Source organism: Dromaius novaehollandiae, chromosome 13, assembly GCF_036370855.1.
Source record: "Dromaius novaehollandiae isolate bDroNov1 chromosome 13, bDroNov1.hap1, whole genome shotgun sequence".
NCBI lineage: Eukaryota > Metazoa > Chordata > Aves > Casuariiformes > Dromaiidae > Dromaius > Dromaius novaehollandiae.
The window spans coordinates 4702943-4721464 of record NC_088110.1 but is presented as its reverse complement, the minus strand read 5'-3'; the positions used below and the strand labels follow the sequence as shown (position 1 = coordinate 4721464).

General features: G+C 38.0%; 1 protein-coding gene across 3 annotated transcripts in view; it reads left to right on the top strand.

The window, feature by feature from the left end:
- SMPD3 (sphingomyelin phosphodiesterase 3) overlaps window positions 1–18522 on the top strand; it is a 139816-nt gene that overhangs the window by 71894 nt on the left and 49400 nt on the right. The gene's annotated exons all lie outside the window — the stretch shown is intronic.

Sequence of the window (18522 nt, the reverse complement as noted above, 5' to 3'; positions counted from 1 at the left end):
GTGTATCAGCTCACATACATGAAGTCTTAAGTGGGAAAGTCACGCATGTGGTTTTCGTGGTACAGAATAAGTTGCCTCTTGAAGACAGGTTCTCTAGTGCTCCCATTTGTTTTGTGACAGGACTTGCAGATCCTGCCCTGAATCCTCTTGGCTTCATTAACGTTTGGCATAAGCGTCATGGATGTATCATCATGATCACTTGATCTGATTTGAGCTACTTGCATAGATGCAAGGCTAAAAGCTGGCCCATAGGGATAAGATAACACAAGGAAAGACTAAAAATATGACTGTTGGTTTGCTGTTGGCTACACCTGTGTATTCCCATGGAGGGAGTCTGCTCTGCTGAGATGTTACAAGCGGATTGTGCTTAAGCAATATAAAATCAAGAAGTCAAATTAGATTGTTTATCATAACTATGTTCTTAAACTGCGTATGTTTATAGGGTTTAAGTACTCCCATCTTTTTGCACTCTGCATAGATTAATCAGCTTGCTTTGGTGTATCTTCAAATGATGTTGTTACCTTCCAGTGATTTTCAGTGATGCCTAGAGGAGAAGTTAGTTCATCTTGGAAAAATAAGAGTATGTATTAAAATAATTAGTGTTTTAATTTTTTTTTATTATTAGCAGTCGGTAGCTGGTATCTATGACCATCTTCTCTAGCTCTTATTCAGGAATAGCTCAGGGAAAGCTTTATTAATTTGATTGGGAATTTCGTGTAGCAGAGATTGTAAGATTTATGCCCAAGTGTCATGTTTAATTTAAATATATCCCATACTTACTTAGTTTACAATAACAACTGAAATTATCAGAAGACTTTTTAAATGATTTTTTTAAATTGTAGTAATATACAGTTATAGCAGCTGTGTAGAAAGTTATGAAATAACTTTGTAGATGCAAACAGAGATTATATGTAAAATAATTTAGGTTTGCTTATGCTTCCATAGTCAGTACACAACATAGGGAGTACAGAATACTAGTTCATAAATTCCAGAATGTTAAAATAGGTAGCAATTAAAAATAAAGCAGAATAAACAGCAAAAATGCCAAAATAAGTGCCTGTGTATTTCTCCAGTGGTTGTGGAGCTCTGTCTTTTCCTTCTTTATGCAGAACATTTCCAACAAGGCCAGTTCTTTCATAACATTTATAGAGAAGTATCAAACATACCACCACAGACATAGAAGCAGATACTGTTTCATCTCTCATATACTAGGTAACCTCAATACTGGCAGGGGTTTTTTTGTTTTTTTTTTTGTTTTGTTTTGTTTTGTCTGATGGTGTCTCCATCTCTTTTGAAAAGTAAATTGTTGGGAAGCAATTCTGCTTAGCATTTCCAGTACAAATACATAAAACAACAAATTGGACAAATAATGCAAACTACTGAACATTTTAAAAAAATAATGGATAGTATTTTGTACAGAGTTTCCCAATGATATTGTAACAGTGTTGCCTTAGTGAAAGGCATGCAGCAATCATGCAGGTTAAGCAGGTCAAGCAACCAGTATTATTTCTGTGTTGGAACATGGGGGCTTCTTGTATTATTTTTATAAATACTACATTGCTTGCCTCTTCATAGGTTTATTGCCTAGTTTTTTTATTGTTTTGTGTTGCTTTGCTACTTACAACCAAAGGGTTACCTCTCGTAAAGGTCACGCCTTATGTCTGCCAGAGACAAGGAGCAGCTTTAAATAATCCATTTGACAACATTTAGTAGACACTATTGAGTGCCAACAGTGCTCTATATTCTGTCTCCAGTATCTCATGGTGCGGTACCAGACCTGATTTGAGGAGGTTCAGGAGACTAAGCAAACAGATGTCCTTTGGGTAAAAATAAAACCCAGAAAAATTACTAGGAGGCACTATGCAGCAAACCTAGCCTTTGTTCCTAGAAGATAATGAGGCTCGGATAAGTTGGCCCTACCTTTATGTTTCCCCTCAGCAAGATACAGGAAGAATTAGAAAGAATTCTTTCTTTTTAACTGCTTTCTACTGGTTGCTATATTCTTTTATATAAATAGACAATATTAATTTGAAGGAGTTGTTCTACATCTCTGCATTTACATACTGGTCTCAGCTGTTCTTTCTTGTAGCTGAAATACTGGTTAGCTTTGCTGTTACCTGGGGGCATTATCAGTCAGAGAATGATGTGAGTCCACATCAAGGGCAGGTCTCATCTTTCTGGGGATGCTCTCCTAAGAAGCCCTCAAAGATTTGAGACTGCAAAGCTGCAACAGACATAAAGCCTAGCTAAAGAAATATAAAATATAATTTTAGCTTTTGTGTCTTTGTCAGCCTTCACAGACCATAAATCATAAGATTTCTAGGGAAACTTTATGCTGCTCTGCTTTTGAACTGCAGGTAAACTGTCTGGATGAACCAATTCTTTTAGGTCTTTTAGTCTTTAGGTCTCTGGAACTGATGCTTTTTGATATATTCGTAATGCATTCCCATGCCAGTTCTTCGGAGAACTCCTGTGTGTGTGTCTTTAGAGTGCATGAATATATTAATATGCTAGATGCTTCCAAAGGGATGCTAGGTGAGGAGCTTTTTTTTTTTTTTTAATTCCTGAGACAATTATTATTGATGGGCACACGAATCCTTGTAAAATTAAGTAGATAAACTGCATATGACTAATGTTAAATAGCTATAGCTACTATGAGCTACTCCTGAAGTTGGTATGAGCTTCCCCTAAGAACCAAGTATGGCATATATATTTCATGTATTCTGCATTTGTGCTGTAGGTTTTGCTGATTCTGAATCAGTAAACAGAGAATTAGACATTATGGGTGAATATTTTGTCCTTTCCCAGTGAATTTAATCAGTAACACCATAGTCAGTCAATTTGAACAAATCTGAGCAGGCTACATCTAAGCAGGAACAAGCATATATTCATAATAATCAGCCAACACCTATATTAAATGTTCAGATTAAAATTATAACTTGAATTAAAATTCAAGTGAAGCCCATTTGCCTTTAAACAGTTTCTTGGAAATAATCATTGCTGAAGTACATACTGAGCCATTTCATCTGACCTTTAAAAGAATGCCTCTAAGTGTTGCTCCTTGGCTGAGATGTTAATATGCTAGTCATGCTGGTGACCTGTTCACAAGAGCTGAAATAACAGCTGCATTTGCATTGATCTATGGATGAAGAGTGCTATTTTAGAGCTGAGTGTTGCTCTCAAATCACAACTGTATATACTCATTGAGTGATAATACAACAAACACTAATTATGTTGATGAAAATGCATAAGGGCCAGTTTTTAGTATGATCAGTATGAAATATCCTTTTTTTAATATATGACAGGAATTCTTATGTAATAGCAAATAATTTGTTCATCAAAGGCTCTCTCATTACAGCAACATCAATGTGTCTCAACAACAATCAGCACTGTTCTGATAGCTGCTGTACAAAGACGCCAGGACAGACAGTTACTGTCTCCTCGAGAGCTTATGGTGTGAATGGGTGAGACACAGGGCAAGAAGGGAAATGGTCACAGTGGGGAAAGTTTCTTGGCTAACACCACATATTTGGGTATTGCCTCAGGGAATAAAATTTGTGTCTGTTTTCAGGGGATAGCTTGTCTCTGGCTGCAGGATCACTAGCTCATTGGCTTCTGATCAGCGAGGTGCCTCCCTAGTGAGCTGCACCTAAATTCGAATCTGACACAGTGCGTAAGCAGATGAGTTTGCTAGGACTGGGAGCTTGGGCTCTTGCAGTGGCAGAGGATGAGGACGTACCCGTAGAGATGCAAGAGTTGGCTTAGGGGCAGCTGCCTTGTGTTTCTGCCCCAGCTTCTGCTGCTCATCAATTTCTGGATCACCTTGGCTCAACTGCTTATGTTGTGCAGTGGCAAGGAGGCAAAGGCAAGGCAGCCTTTGGGTTGGGACCATGGATGATACAGAGGAGAAGTCGGAAACAGTGAAGGATGTCCGCAAGTTTGCGAGTCCGTGTGTTGTCCTGTACTGGCTGCCATAACCTGGTCGTCATTTTAGTCATCGATTTTTTTTTCCTATTGATGCAATAAAAAAATGTGATGAAAGCTATTTAAAATTTCAGTGTTCAGTTCTTGTGGAGGTCACCCTTGAGTCCTGGCCAGATGGTTGAGTTAATTTTAAATTCTACCATTACCACTGCATTTTTGAGATGGGAGCTTGTGACAAGACAGGTTCATTCCTGTAATGTTTCTCTTTATTTTAGTGTGTCTTGAAGGTAGAGCTTTAAATCTAAAAGTAGCTGAAAGTGCTACCTTGAAAGCAAGAGTATGCTTTGTAACTGCAAATGAATAGAAACAAGATTTATCAGCAGAACGTACATGGCTGCATACATTAAATGAATGCTGTGAAGCAGAAAACATTAGTGGGAGTAAATTTTGCCAAAAATGCCACATTATGCCACTGATTTTTTTTTTTTTTTTGAAATGTTACAACTTTCTTTCAAGATTCATGTGTTCCTGCTGTGTAAATGGCAAAGTCTTCTGGTGGTATTCTTTTTGTGTATCTGTACAGTGCCTAACCTGTTTTGGGTATTTCCATGATGTAATAATACTGTTATATTCCCTGAAATAAGATGAAATAGAAGTGATTAAAAGGATTCTTTCTGTGGAAAAGAAAGATGTGGTCAAGGACCTTGTAGAAAAGGAAATAGGGATAAATATATCCAATACCTAGCAAATCAATAAATTAGTGCCAATGAACTAGTCTCAGAAAACAGAACAAAAATTTAAGTCACACTTCTCCGATTACTTTGAGTATTTGATGGGAACTTTGCCTAGATTGTCCACTTATAAATAAGAGGATTTTTCCCTGAATTAAAGCGAATAAAGTCTATCCTAGCCTCACCATGTCAAATGGAAATTAGTTAAATCTCATCAGCTTGCAGCCTCCTCATGTGAGGCACCATATCAAATGATGCTCCTCAACTGTTTTCCTTGAGGTTGCTGGAGTTACAGCTGGTGCCTAGTAACCCGTATGTTGTGCTTCCTGGGAAGTCTCAAGTGTGTTGCTTCAGAGAGAGACCATCTCCTTCATAGGCAACTGGGGAGTTCAAACTGAGAGCGTTCAGAATACAGATGCATTTTGTTTTCTCAAAATCAGTGCGTATGTTGATGACGGTGATAGTTCGATAATGTATGCTCTGTGATATGTGAGAGTTCGACTACGAAGTGCCTGTCTGGGAAACTTGTTACAGTCTGTAGTTTGTGACTTGGCATGTAAAGGAACACAATTTTTTATATATCATAAAAATTACGTAATAGTGATAAAGTTATGTTTTGAGTTTTCTGCTGATAGTATTTTAGCATCAAGTATTGTGTATTTTGTAAAAGAAAGAAAAGATATAGTTAGAAGAGAACTCACTGAAGCTCCTTTCTCTTTACATTGCAATGTCGAGAGGTGACTGAATTAAAAAGTCCGTTGAACCACCGTCTAAGTTATTAGAATAGTTTGTAGTCAAAATATGCAGGATTTGGTGATTACTCTGATTTATCCCAGAGATTGTTCTCTTTTTAAAAAATAATTTCCAATAATAATTTAAAGTATTTGGGCACTGAAATCTTATGTTCACCCAACAAGCAGATACAGCATTATCGGTGGCATTTTAAGCTTTCACAACTTAAACTGTGCCATCACCGTGCCCTCAGAATAAGGTCAGAGGTTTGCAGGTTTGTAGTCATCACAAGCAATTCTTTGAGCCAAATGTGTGCATGCAGAAGTCACGCATGTGACTTCAGGTGTCTCATGTCCATTCAAGAGTAGGTCCAGAACAGTGAACACAGTGGTACAAAAAAAAAAAACCTCAGTTTTGGGTCTATGTACTTTAACACTGAGATCTGTTAGTGTCAGCAAGGGTCCATATGGATGCTTGCTGCAGTGATGGGGTTTAGGAAATGGTTGTTCTATGCAATGGAATATAATAACTAAATTCATTTATAATGCCTTCCAAATGCCTTGTTGAGGTTGACTTTTTATTTCTTTGCGGTACTGAACATTAGCCTAGGTTTTTGTAAGTGAACATTCATTTCAAATTCATAGGATTGGTCCCTCTCCATTTAGACTTCAGAAATCCAGTGGAGTAAGGATTGAGTCATTTGCTTCAATACTTCCTTGCGTTTGTGCTGGCAGGTGCTAGGTGCAAGCTGTCTTAACTGAATTCTATTTGACTTCCCTACATGTTACTCTGTTCGCCTTCTTAATGTTGTTTTTAACATGCCTTTTTTGAAATGCGATCAAATTAAGGAAGAAAAGGTCAGTAACAGGAGATCTCCCTTGGAGGAGTTTGTGGCATCTGACACCAGTATCTAAGTCCCTTGTATCCTTGTGACAAAAGCTGGCATTCAGCTGCTTTGGTGTTCACATAATTTGCAGGCAGCATCACCATTTGTGTTCAGAAATAAAAGGGCAAATGAACATTTTGCATGCAATGTTATTCAAGTCCTTGAGACTCGGACATATATATATAAATATAGCACTGGTACTGATGAGTATTAATCTGTGCTTTCAAGTGTTTTGCTTTTATGACATATTCTATCCCCTGATCACAAAAGGAGGTCTTGTTCTGAGCCCCAATGTGAAGCTGCTTAAGTACATGTGTGGGTAGTAGGACAGAACAAAACTGTTGTTTTATTATTATTATCATTATTATAAATTTTACCCCCAGAAAGACCATAAACGTTTCTGTTACTTCTCCTTTCCAAATACTCCACTGACAACCCATCAGGGAAGCATTTTGAGCTGAACTCTATGCTGTAAGATAATTGGAGTCTATGCTGTAAGAGTAATGCAGTTTTGAGGTTCCTGATCTCTTTTCCTTTACCCCTGTCAATTTTTACTTCAAAGTACTTTTTCAGGTGGCTGATGCCACAGGTCAATGATGTGTGTCTTTACACAGACTGGCACTGATTGCAGCTGACTGCAGAATCAGTGTTGCGAATGACATGTTTGAAAAGACACAGCTAGAGGCTAAAAGAGGCTTAGACCTGGCTGAGTTGTCTGTTGCAAATCAATTGTGTGGGAAATTAAGTCTTGTTCTTTCTCTCTCTCATGTGTTGATCAAGAAGTGTTGGCTGCTCAGTCCTGATTTGTGGCTCTGAACCATTGTAGATGGCCTCAGTGAATGACTTTCGAAAGTGGATCCTTAGGAAGTAGTCAAAACAAATATTTCACGGTTTCCAGTGGATACTTGTTACATAAGTTTAACATATAAGTATGTCTTATATAAGTATAGCAAGTAGCTATAATTTAGTTGATGAATGTATATAGCTTACCAGAGGCCTAAGACATAGTGAACACCCAATATACATTTGCCTGTAGAGATGAATGTTGATAATAAAAGCAGCTAAATGGCATCTTACAAATATTCAAAAACACAGAATTAGTGCTTTTGCTTGTTGTTCCATTTTGTTTTCAGGTAATATTGAAGCACAGAAAATCCTAGGATGTGGAACGAAAATCAATAAACCTGCATATAAATATCTAAGAGTTGACTTTAAAGAACAGCCTTCTTACTGTAGAAGTGTTTCTGGAACTTAAATGACTTTGCTTTGAATTTGCTTAGTTTGCATGCATATGCTCCTTTCTTTTGTCATTTCCTTGTCCTTTAGTTGATATATACCAACTGTATATTTAAAAGTATGGTATAATGAGGACATAATAACATGCAAAGAAGCACGTGAAAGAACCTTGACAGGCTTGTGCTTTACCAACAGTAGCTTTACTAGGTTAGGCTGGAGTTCTCAAACTGACCTGTATGAGTTGTTTACTTAATTTCTCTTACACTGAGTCAGCAGCAAAATCTTACCATCTTCACTGCTTACCGCTGGGGCCTCTTTGCCTTATCAGAGCCAGTCACAATTCACGATTCATTTCAGAATAGTAACTTAGTAATTTTGATATGACCTCAACTGCAAAATGACTTCTTAAACGCACAAGGCAGTCTGAGATAGAAGGGAACAAATTCTCATTAAGAAAAATTTTCAGTATTCATAGGAAAAGAAAAAAATACAGAAAACCAAGACTTCTTTTTAGTACAAGGAATCATATTTTCCGAAGGATTAAATTGTCTTCATTTTTCATATACTAGCCTTATGGCTTTTCGCCTGTAGTTGTTCCCATTAAGACAGGTCAATAATCCTCTTGACTGGATTGAAAGCAGCTAGGACCTGCTTTCATTGTTACATGGGACTTCAGTGGTCTCTGCACCAGCTCTGATCAAGTTGACAACACTTGCCATGAAATCTGTCAGCAGTACTTAGGAACCTGTTGTTGTTTTGGCCAGAGGGCTCAAGAGTGAATGAACATGGCGTGTGAAGAAATGCTTTCCCTGCCTAAGAAAGGGTCACCCACTTGAGCGTAACTGTAGCTTGCAGATTATGCTGGTGCACGGATGTCTCTGTGGTAAGTCTACTACTCATAGCTAAGGCAGTTACTTCTCTAGCCCATGTTACAATGAGTTGTGCTTTTGATCTGGAAAGTGTGGTTTCTTGTTACAGGTAGCCAAGGCACACTGGAAGTTCAAGTACTGCTTCTTCTGCTGGGCCGTATAGCTCTGTGTCAATGCACAGGAGGCCTCAGTTTCTAGGGTTGTCAGTCTCACCTGTCAGATTCGTATAACAATTTAAGAATAAAAATGAAAACTCTCTTTTGTGAAATTCCTTCATGAGAGGTAATCCAAAGACTTTATTTCTTCAGTTTTGTTGGTGCACTTATTGCACATGGCAATAATTATCTGAGATAAAAATCTACTGTACTTTGACTCCCGTTGGTAGTGAAGCTCATTACACCCCCATTGTAATTGTTACTGTCTTTGTGTATACCTCGTTAAACACTTCAGAAGCAGGCATCCAGGGGATGCTGTTTTAAGAAACTGTTTAAGTGATCAGGATGAATTATGTAAGATACTAACAGTATGTTCCCTCTACTTGATTTAAAATCTAACAAAATCTGGGATGCATAATAATCAGAGTTATATAAATAATGTTGTTATATCTAACGGTGCTCTGATTCTTTCTCAGTATGCATTTACTTTACTGATGCAAATTTAAATCTGGGCATAGCCCTATTAAAGGCAATATAGGAGTACATGCCATGGCCAACAAACAAATGGCACCTCTATCTGGAATGCATAGGTAAGTGTATGCCCTGCAAAATGTGATATAGGCAAGGGGCAGTTCCCAGAGGTGGAAATGCAGATAATCAATAATAACTAATAAAGATCACTTTGCCCTTAAAATTATGGTGATTGCTGTTTAGTCATTGAAGCTGTACATAACACAGACTCTCAGAAATCATTATGTTAGAACTTCAGGTTTATAGTGTTGATGAGATAGGCCAAAGCCAAGGAGATGAAAATCATTATAAACATAGCATTCCCTGACTTACCCATTTTTCTTTGACAGCTGTTCTCTGTTAAATGCAGGAGATAATGTAAACTTGCACTGGAATATGAATTTCATTTCAGTGCTGAAGGGGCTTCACTTTCAAAATGTTCTGTGATAGCTTTCAACATGTGAAAGCCTACTTTTCTAGTAAAGACAATCTAATTTTTTAGGAATGTATTTCTGCTCTACAAAGTGGCTCCTAAAAAATTAAATTGTAAAGTGAGTCACAGTGCAAAGTGAGTTTATTTAATAGCAGGACAAGACTTTCAAACTCTGCATTGGTTGAAAGATATAGCAGCAGTCTTTCCAGCTTTAGGCATTGCTATTAACAAAGATGCTGCTGTGTGAAAGCTGCATTTATTAGCACTTTTATAATCCTAGTAATTTATGCAGGGATTGTACATGTCTGAGGATGCTATTTGAAAATAATGGACTGCACAGTTTGTCTGGGGAATAGAGCAAATTTGACAAATACGCTGATGAAACAAAATCCCATTTAATTTCCCACAGTAGAACTGGGTTTGTAGTGGCTAGTAAAAACAAGCTTTTTGAAGCTAAAATTAGTTGCTTGCACGTGAACACGCATCAGAGATCTGTGAATAAAGAAATGCCACTTTTTTGTTTGTTTTTCTGATCATGTTTTGGCAAAATTTTAATATACTCAGGTTTTTTTCCACTGAAATAGTAGTATTTATTTGTAGTATCTTGCCCCCTTGCTAAACAGTTATAACAGTAAAGCTTATCTGACTGAGTGAAAGCAGCAGTGAGGATCTCAGATGCCTGCTTTGCATCTTAAATGTAGTAGGGAGAGCAAGTTGTTTATATTGGAGAAATGCCCAGGTCTATTTAGGAGTCCGGACTTCTGATACTCAGAAGTTATTTGCATTGAGATCTCATTTAGGCTTGTCTTACATTCTCGTGCAGAAACTTGAACTATCATGCATTCATCCACATGCCTCTGGTGATTTATTAAGTAACAGTTGTTTCAATTAAACATTTTACTTTCAGTCACAATGAAAAGACCGGTGATGGTTTGACTAAGTAGAAATTTTAAAAAGCCTGTTAAATATTTAAACAAATTTTTCTTCCCCTGATTGCTCAGAGAGGCATCCAGTGTGCATCATCTGTTGGTGATCATACAAAACCACTGCAGGGATTCCTTTTAAATATGTAGATAAAGTACCCTGCTCCTCCTGCTCCTTCTGGGTGAAGACAACTGGATGATTTCATTGTTGTTGCAAGAGTAATTAAAAAAATGGAAAGGGGAGGGAGGTTCACCTGAAATATCTGTAGATCATTCGAATCTTTACATCTGCACTTAGTAACAGAAGAACATAAACAATACTATATTTTAAGGAAAATTCAAAACTCAGTCCACAGAACAGTAAGATGAACTTTGTGCCCTTATGTGCATTATCAGATTGTCAGAGTAACTGCTCGTTTTTGCTTGCTCATTATTTTTTTTTCCTTTAAAATCCTGTCAAGTTCTTTTGCTGGCTTATCCTATTCTCTGTTTTAGTGGTAGAAGTGACAGAACCTCTCATATTTGGTACAGCTTCTCTGTTTCTCTTTTTTTAAAACATGGACCACTATTTGAGTAACGACAGTCACACAACTTTGATATTTCAGGGAACATTATGTATTAAGCATCACTTTGTCCGTGGTACAAAATTGAGATTTCCATTTCTTTTTTTTATTTTTTACACAGAAGTATGCAATATCTTAGCTCTGAAATAAGATTCCCTGCCCTTTCAATTTCACTTCCAATTTGTTTACCAAATCCCCATCAACTTATGCGCAAAACCACATTGATGTGTGTGGAGTAGGAGTCCCTGAAACACGGGACCTGAAAAGCCCTGCTGGGGTGCAAGGAGAAGCATCCTGACCTGAGCCAGGAGCCATTCTGCCAGCAGAAAATATGGGAGACTTATAGGCGATTTTATGAAGAGCGCCAGAAACCTGGTTCTTCTCAGTCAGCGTTAGTAGACTTCAAAGGATGCTGTGTGACTGAACACTGCTTCCTGTGCTGAAGTAGTGAGACGTCCAGAACATAGTGAGCATGTTTCCTAGATTGTCAGCATGTCTCAGAAGGGAAAGAAGAAGGATCACCATTTTCTGCATAACCTAATGCTTAATAAAAAGTAAAATAATTTTTAGGATGAGTGGGAAACATATTGTAGTCCTTCTGTTTTGCAGTCTCATGAGTGTCTAGAAGATTCCCGCTCCCCTTCCCCCCCCCCCCCAAAAATGCTGTTTTGGAGACAGATACATTTAAAAAAAACGTTAATAGAATAACACTGCAGGGTGGTTCAACAAACGTGTAGAAGCAGAGTCATGTAGTTGGACAGTAAAGGGATTCTTGACATGCGTCGCAGTACTTACTAGGTATAACTTTTTGCAGAGGTGCCTGTAGTGACCAACAGTGGCATGCACAAACCGAAGTTACCTCTTGAGAGACAATGAGGAGTTGCAACAGGTCTGCACTACTACTCTATGCTGTGTTTTGTAGTCGTAACAGGGAATGAGGCTTCCTAAAGTAGACCTGTAGAAAATCTTATCTCTGCTTATTTAAGAGTGGTCTTAACATAAATTACCGTACAGATTTTGTGGTTTTAAATATTTTAAGTGTGAGTATTTGAGAGATGAATAGCTTTGTAATATCTGAGCAAAACAGAGCCAGGCTTTATGTGAAGGGGGCAACAAATGAGCATGTTCTCTCAGACAAAACACCAGCTAACTAGATAGGATATTTAAAAAGTCATATATTGCTAACAGCCTTTTTTCTTAAATCAATTTAAAAAAAAGTATTTTTGCTTGAATTTGGACCACATTCAAAAGGTCAAAAAGAGTGTACAGTGTTCTGTTTTTGCTGAAAACATAGAATTTTAAGAGACTTGTATTAAATGTTGAGAAGAGCTGAGTGTTTCTTGCAGTGTGTATTTCAAAACAAGTTTGAAAAAAAATCTGGATTTTGAATTCTTCTCTGGTATTCTTGCATTTTTCAGAGAGGCTGTTATTCTTATGAAAACAAGTCTTTTGGGGAAGGTTCAGCATTTCCTAGGGAAGATGCAGCAATCCTACTATTACATGTTGAGTTTTGACTAATGCCAGTTCTTTTACGATTATCCACAGTACAATTAGATCTCTGTGAATCCTGAGGAAATACAATTTTGTCAGTAGAGCAGGCAATTGTGAGTTAAGGAGTCTAATCTCAGGCTTTCCGAGAAAACTTGCTTAAGTTACAAATGCTCTTTTTCTATTTTCCATATGTAGAACATGGATAAGTATACTTCAGTTTTCTTTATAGAGAGAGTTATATTTTAATTTAATTGTATCGTGTTGTATTTTAATTTCCTTTATAGAGTAATTTGAGAATTCTAGGTAACTTTTTTTCACTGAACAGTTATTTACTGGCAGGGATTTGTGTTGCGTTTATTGTAGAATAGAGCAGCTTCTCTTTGCCAACTGGTAAGAGGTAGGTTCAACAGTACAAAGATACCCATTCCAGGGAAAACTGATTACTTTATAGTTCCATCTGATGAGCCGTGTTGGTCTAACCAGAATCCGGAAGGCTTAAAGTGCTGCTTGAGAAAGTACAGCTTTTCAATTTACAGGGCGCCTGTCCCCTCTGACAATTTATGGACTAGTCTTGACTGTAGTCAGGCCTCTGGTTTTTAGATGGTGAAAGATGAGCGGGGAAAGTTTTATCTCCGATTCTGTCTTGGGCAGCCAAAGCTAATATTGTTCCATCTCACTAAGATTTGTTAAACAAACCATCTACAAAGATGAGATTTATTTAGCCATTATTGAATTACACCAGCTCCTATAAAGTACAAGGCTAAAGCACACCAAAAGGTGATGTTGTAAATAGAGCCCATTCCATTTCGATTGTATAAACAGAGCTTAGTGTCACAGATTCATGGATTTGTATGCTGCAGTTGTCTCACTACCAAGTACACCAAATAAGGTCTCAAAATAGCGTGTGTTTAGCTTTCCAGGTACTAAGTGAGATCAGCAAGTAGTGAGATGATTTTTTTTTTCTTCTTTCTAAATCTTGTCTGATAACAAAGCTTTCCTGAAAATTTCAAGCTCTATGAAGTGTTTGATGGTGTTTTCAACCATTAGAAGAGATGGAGCTCTCCCAAATGCTGCTGATTCTACTTCTTACCAGTTCTTAAGGCTTATAATACTGTTGATAATTTGGAAGCAACATGATTGTGTCTCCTGTATGAGGGGAGGCAGTTTTGCAGGTGGGAGGTTTTTTGTATGAAGTCCTAGGGGGTTATTCAAAGGAGGCATTTCATTTTCAAGTTATGTCCTCACTGATCACAACTGGCACCAGCTGCTATGTTACTTAGTTTGCATAAGCATGATAGTTTTTGAGGCAACCAGATAATATGAATAAATTTGTTGGTGGCACAGGAACTGTGAGTTTGCTTCTATTTCTACTGTCATCAAAAGAATTTACAAGTTTGGGGGTCCAGATTTGTAGATGGGTCTTTACGCCTTCAGTGGAGTAGACCTAAACGCCTTGTAACAAGGTTCTTGTCACGTGGCAAGTATCTCACTAGTCGGCTTATGTTCACACGCTGCTATTGGTGCGTGCAAATTCAAATACCAGAATGCACAAAATTTTGGAGGTATATTTCAGAATTTGGGAGTGGATTGGTGGTTTTTTGGGGAGTTGGGTCAGGTGCCCTAGGATGTGTTGTTACAGCTGGTGTATAGCTTATATGTAGACACACCAAATGTCTGTTCGTTGTTGGGACTGCAGTTTGTATGTGTAAAATAAGTAATAAATCTCTGCTAGTTTCAAAAGAAATGATATATCCCTTTTGCATTTATGAATTCAAATGTAAGTTTTAAGCAAGTAACATCTGTTGTGATAGGGTGGAATCGCGGTTGCTTGCAGGAATATAGAAGATCATTGTTTTCTACAAAAACCAATTCAGCTTTAATTTTCCACCCATTTTGAAAGAAAAATGGGACAAAACCATCATGTTCATGTTTTTCAGTTATATTTGTTTAGCTATCTTTTCTTAATGTGTGTTTCCATACATTAACATAATTGAATTTAAATTTTAATATTAAGTTTAAAACCTAACCAATTTAGTTCAGATAGCAGAAGTTGTGTGGGTATAGGTTTTGGCCTGGGAATATGATCTTGGATTACCAAATTGAGATGATTTTTCTTGGAGATGAGAATCTGTTGCCATGCCATGCTTAAATATAAAGCACAGAGCAATTTTTACAGTTGTTATCACAAGCAAATTTTCAGATCTGTGATTGAGAAACTCCCATTTTGGGTGAGGAGGCATACAGGATACCATGCCAATATGAAGGTTAACTCCTCTGCTGAGGTCTCCAAGGAGGAGGCCAGCTACAGCCAATCTTTTGTCAAGTGACCAGGATTACTACCTCCCACTCGTATGTAGGCTTTCAGATATTCCACAGGAGCTACTTTTGTCACTGCCGATCCAACTGCAGTAGGGCAGGCTCAGTTACACAAGGGCTCATTTACTCTGAGAAGTCAATGGGCTTCTGTGACCGACCAGTAAACCCCTACAGTGGAAGAAGGCTTGGAGAGCAAGGGCGATGCACCCATGAAGCTCGGGGAAAAAGGGAGGGTGTGACTGACCACAGCTGTTGCACAGAAAGCTGACTTTATCTCAACAAAAAGGGGACTGGAGGGTCGCCTTGGTTTTAGATAAACAGCTATGTCAGTTCGGTGGATATATATGTATATCACAGCTGAATGGATCAACTAGTGGTGTAAATGTTTCTCTCTCAGTTTACCAAAAGAGTGTGACTATCTCTCTGAGATAGCCAGACCAGCATGGGGGGAAGTATGTACATGGCTCAGCCCAACACAGAGTATAAAAACTGAACAACTCACAAATATTTTGAAAAAAGCAATGGGCTTGAGCTGGTTTCAACCCATGTATTCCTTGGGGATGCCCAGCATCCTGATGGTGAGCATATTGTAGAGACTGGTAATGGGGATCGCATTTGTGTTGTGATTGAACTGTGTATTTGTAATTGCTACATCTTCCAAAGTCTAACTTGTATTGTGATTTCAGTATATTGCTGTATCACTCTGCTAAATCAAAAATCCTGTGTAACATCAAATATCTTCGAAGAAGTGAGTGAATTTTGATATTAAACGTCACACCCTCCATGTGTGGGATATCTAAAAGAACCTGGTCAGAGAGTATTGGACTCTCATTGGACTGACAGCTTCATATCCCCCATTTCACATCCCTTAAGCTACCAGTGCACCTTAAACAGTTAAATGTGCAGCTCTTATAAAACTTCAGTGGCACATATCATTGATTGTCCAAAGGCTCCTTTTGAAAATTCAGCGGAAGTGCTCAATATTTTTGAATAGAGATTGCGTCATTGTAACTCTCTACTTGTGACTAAATTGACGAGAGGTTGAGCAAGGTCTGCAGCTTTATTCATTTGAACAGAGTTATGTGAACTTTTGAGGATTTTTTTTTTTTTTGCAAACATGTACTTAACTGCTGACATCACTGCCATTCAATGAGACTTGTAAATGCACACTTCTTAATACATTTTTTTTTACAGTATAGCTAGGCATCTTGTTTATAATGGCTTCTTGCCTGATGACAACCTATGAACATAAAAGAGACAAGTTGCAGAGTAGCAAGGGATTCACTGATTATCTTTTTAGAAGGAAGGAGGAAAGTTTAGGGAGAAACTGGCAAATGAAAATGTCAGTGGCAAGTCTGCAGAAACACTTTCCTCCTTCCCTTCTCCTTTGGATAAATCCTTATGTGGAATGGGGTCTGCTTTACTCATCGGTATTAGTAACACACCTAACTCAACTTCTTGTCTAGATCTGGATTCACTCTGATGCTAGTTTTTGCTGAGTAGGATTTTCATCAGCTGTAACATTATTATTGAGTTAAGTGGAAGCCGAGATGAGCCAAGAAGTGCTTCTTAAATTGCCTTACCATACATCTTGAGCTACTTCACAAAGTGAGTCTTCTGTAGGACGAGAGGATTTTGGTTAAAACTCCAGCCTTTGTGAAACGATCGGAAGGAAACAGGAAAGCATCTCCATTAGAGCAACTGCTAGCTTGAGATAGCTGCATCTCTGTGAATACAGTCAGGTAATCCAGCTTGGAAAACAGTTCACATGTATTTTGCCTTTCGGAGTAGTTTTTTTTTTCAGTAAGGAAGTTAGTTGTTGAACTAGACTCCAAGTAAAAGCATGTATAAGAATACTTGGGGGAAAGAGACTGCAAATGAAGAGAGGCAGAATTTATGAAGTACAAGGAGAGCAAAAACAGATAATACCAAGAGGAAAGCAGAGGTTAAGTTGTGGTAGGTCTAATAAGCAAAGACGAGAGCCTGAGTGGGAATTCTCTCCGTTCCCTGTTCTGGTTTGTTCCCTCCAAGCTGCGTGGGAGTGCTGACGCTGACTCCCATATGACCCGTGTTTGCTCGATGCTGGAGAGAGACATGGAAAAGCGGACAGGCACACAGATGTTCATCTTGCCTACCTTCAGTTTTAAGCAGTGTATTTTGATATTTTGCGTGGTGTAGTGGTAGCATTGTTATAAGCTATATTGCTCTGCCCCAGAAAGACAACCAACTGAAAATAGTGAAATAAAGTTAACAAAATTTAACACATTCTAAACGGCTTCTCTAGAATCCAGGGTTAGAAATGGAGTGTTACTGCTTTTACTGAAGACCAAGCGATTGTCAGGATTCAAGAAAAACTAGTTTCAGTGAATTAAGTGTATTAATAGAAATCAGCACGCAGAGTTTAACTTTCCAGATCAGTTAGGCACTTCAGTAATTTTATTCTGTTTTTATTAAAAAATGTTACGCTATGTTCTTGCAGTGATTTGCATACATTTTTAAGATACAGCTGAGGGCTGTAAATAGGAAATTTGAAGAAATTTGAGCCGCCTGAATTTAAAAGTGTATCTTAATTTTGCAAGGAAAAGAAAGTTAGAAATTTTCTGACCATTTCTAGACTGTCACTCTAACCTTATCATTGCAACCTCTGTTGTTTTTCTTCTTTTCTCTATTATTTGTTGAGTTGAATTGTCCTTTATTTAGTTTGCAAGCTATGATGTAGCTAGGAACATCTCTCTCTTGATCTGTCTGTGATGTCTCTAGCACACTTCTGGGCATAATTATAATCATAAAAATCTTTGAAACCTTTCCACCTGATGTCTTGTTATCGCTAAAGTTGAAATGTTCTATACTGGCACCATAAAAAATATTAAATAAAGTCTTTTTTTAGACTTCAAACACTTAGAAGATAATAAAAACAACCAAACAAGACTGCAGTTTACCTCTTTGCAGCATACAAAAATATCTGTTTCATTGCAATATCTTAAATTCTCGCTTAATCTCTCCAGCCCCTATGAATAAAGCATTGGATTACCAAGTAATACCCTTCATCACAAGGAATTATGCACTTTAGCCTTAGGCTCCATCTAAACCATTGCATTAGGAGAGATGTTACTGCCGTCATGTTTTCCAAGTTGCGGCTGACTCACATGGTGCCTTCCCCCCATCCTTTAAGATCTTAGAGATGGTAAAATGCATCTCTGATGACTCTTTCTCTTGTGGTCCCTTTTTGGGTGACTTTGAGGCCTACGTATGGTTTTGCAGCTAAGAGGCTGGGTGCTGTTTGTGAGTGTGCCACCGAGTCTCCGACACAGCTTTGGCAAATTGTGTAATTTCCTTCATCTATAATATTAAGAAGTTAGAATATTATTTTACTTCCAAGAAGAGTGTTTTTAATTAGGGCCCTGATGTGCTGATGTCTTCTGTCTGCAATATGCAAGAATTCAAGTACATCTAGCTCACGATTCCATCCTCCTTTTTCTCCAACTATTGTATTTTAAAATCAGCTCTGATGCCAGAGTTTCTGTAGTTCTGTATCATTAGGTGTGAGAATAGCGTACAAATTCATATAAAAGCGGATGAGATGAGTCTTGGTATTCAGCTCCCTAGTGCCTCCCCACAACAGCTGGGCTAGCAGTGAGGAACGCAGCTGGCACCTGTTCAAAGAATTGTCCAGCAAATCTTCCATGATTTTCAAAGGTACTGTCCCTGTTTCAGGCACAGGAAGTACAGGAGTTGCCACTGTGGCCTTGAACC